This window comes from Pygoscelis adeliae, unplaced genomic scaffold (genome assembly GCF_000699105.1).
Source record: "Pygoscelis adeliae isolate BGI_AS28 unplaced genomic scaffold, ASM69910v1 Scaffold94, whole genome shotgun sequence".
NCBI classification, from domain to species: Eukaryota; Metazoa; Chordata; class Aves; order Sphenisciformes; family Spheniscidae; genus Pygoscelis; species Pygoscelis adeliae.
The window spans coordinates 228188-230834 of NW_008824547.1; positions in this window are offsets into that span (position 1 = coordinate 228188).

Here is a 2647-nt window from a genome sequence, read left to right on the forward strand (position 1 = left end):
CGCGGGGACGTTTGCCTCTTCCCCACGCATTGCCAGCCCCTACCTGCCGCGGTGTCCCCTGCAAAGGTGTTTTGGGGGTGGGGGTCCCTGCCTCAGGCAGGCACTCCCCAGCCAGAGGGGAACCTTGTGCAAAGGGAGCACAGGCAAATTCCCACCAGCTTGGCAAAGTTGTCCGGTTTAAAACAAACTGCCCCCAAAACAGGCATGTTCCGCTGCTGGAAATGACTGTCTCAAAGTCTCCCTTTTATTAACAACATCCATTAAAATAAAAAAAACTGAGCTTGAAATTAGAATTAATTTTTATTTCAGGCCAAGAGAAACATTTGATTTGAGCAAAGCAAAGTTTTACTTAGACCAAAGTCCTCGGGTGCCAGGCAGCTTTCCTCTGCGAGGAGCGCTGGGGGCTGGAGCCACTCTAGAGACTTCTGTGTCATGTCAAGGCCAAATCCCAGCATCGCCGGCTGCAAGTCCACGCCGGTGCGGCATTTGGCGGCGGCTGAGGTTACGCTACCCGTAGCAAGCAGAGTTCAAGCTTTGGTGGCAGCTCCTCCCTGCTCAGTGCAACATCAGCCTTTACCTTCGCCTGGTGCTGTCCCCGGGCCTGGCACAAGGGACAGTGCCACCCAAGGTGCTCCCACCCCGTGTCACCCCGTGTGTCCCTCCTCTCCAGCTGCGCGGCGCCCACTGTGCAACGTGTAATGGGCAACGGGAACATCCCTGCCGGGCTGCCCCCGCCATGCAAGGCGTAAGGTGCAATGTGCAAGGTGCAACATGCAGTGGGGACGTCCCTGCTGGGCTGCCCCCATCAGGCAATGTGCAGCGTGCAATGTGCAACAGGGGTGTCCCTGGTGGGCTGCCACCACCACGCAAAGCGCGAGGCGCATTGTGAGACACGCGACGTGCAAGGTGCAATGGGGACATCCCTGATGGGCTGCCCTCACCACGCAACGGGCAGCACGCACCGTGCAACGCGCGGTGCGCGCCGTGGAATGGGGATGTCCCTGCCAGGCTGTGTTGCCCCACGCCAGGTTTCTGGGTGCCCCGGAGGAGCACGCTCCTCCTTCCCCAGGGCTGTGCGTCCATCCCTGGTGCTTGCCCTGAGGCCGTGCTCCCTGGACACCCACCCTCGCCAGAGCAAGGAGCCCGCGAGACAGTTTTAGCAGAAGCCATGGAGGGTGGGCAAAAAGCAAATGCCCTGTGAGATGCGGTGGGGGGGGTCAGGGCTGAGATCCCCCCTGCCGAGCTTCCTGCTGCAAAGGAGCTGTAGCCAAAAAGCAGGCCGGCGCCTGGCAGCCTGCCCGCCGGCGAGCTGAATCTCCGGCTGCAGTTTGAAGCTCGCAGACAGCTATTTAACACAAACAGCCAAGCTGTTATCTTTTCCCTTAGGGCCACCATCCCTTTCTCTTCTCAAATGCCAAATTACAGCCTACATTTAATTTCAATGCCACGGGGAGATGCATGTCAAGGGAGGGCAGCTTCGTTTAAAATTAGCCACATTAGATTAGCAGTGATACAGCCGGGGAGGAGGGTTTGGGAGAGAGGACCCACGTTCCCATGAACTTTAGGGGAATTCCTCCAGGCACGTTGAGGATTTGGGGTCTGGCGGAGCCGGGTCTGCCCCATCTGCTGCGTCCCTGGCTCCCGCAGGGATGCTGGCTCTGGCTGGGGATGTCCCACGCCTCACGGGGCCCAGGAAGGGATGTAGGGCGCAGGAGGCACGATGCAGAGCTGCCACGGACAGATGCAGGGCACGAAGCGTGTTTCCAGCCATCAGCTGTTATTTATTTGACCAAGGGAAATTTATAAGGATCTTCAATGAAAATAGTGTATTTTTTTTCCCCAGCAGTGCTTGTGGGAGCAGGGTGCGAGGTGGCGTTGGCTTCCCAGCCACGGTGTTGGCATCGGTGGGATTCCTGCGAGCTTTTTGCCTATAGGTATACAGGTCGAGCAAGCGAGGGGGAAAAGAGCAATGAGCCCTGCTAGTGCACAGCTACATCCTGCTCCAGTCTGAGCCCCAAAATGATGGGTTTTTGGGGGGAAACAATTGGAGGATTGTTTGAAACCAGCCGTGCGCACGTGAAAAGTGTCGGCCCAAATATCAAAAATTTTTTTTTTTACATTGAAATGCAGAAATGCTAAAATTGTGGGCAATGCATTCACAGGGAATAGTAGTGACAGCCAGAAAGAGAAGAGAGCCCATAATTGCAGGCTTTCACTGACAGCAAAACAACCCTTTAATAATAACTAAATACAAGGAGCGCGCAGAGAGCAATCTTCTCCAAAAGAAACAAACACTGATTTCTCTTTTTTTCCTGCTCACCAGAAGCATCTCTGCTACAAAAAGGCCAGCCAGCATCACCCCACACCTCCTCCAGCCCCGGGGTCCCAGCTTGCCCCGCCAGGGATTTCCAGGCTCGCTGGTGCATGGCAGGGGAGAACGAGCCCCAGGGATGCTCCTGCTCCTCCACGCTGGTACCCAGCGGTGCCAGCCTGGCCGCTCGCGGGGCGTATGATGGGTTCACGGCACGGCAGGGTCCAGCATCCCCCGTGGTGCACTGGGAATCAACCCGGATAATAAAACTACTGCAGTCTCGGAAATGGGGGGGGGGGGGGGGGGGGAGGAACGGACAGCACAACCACGGAGCAA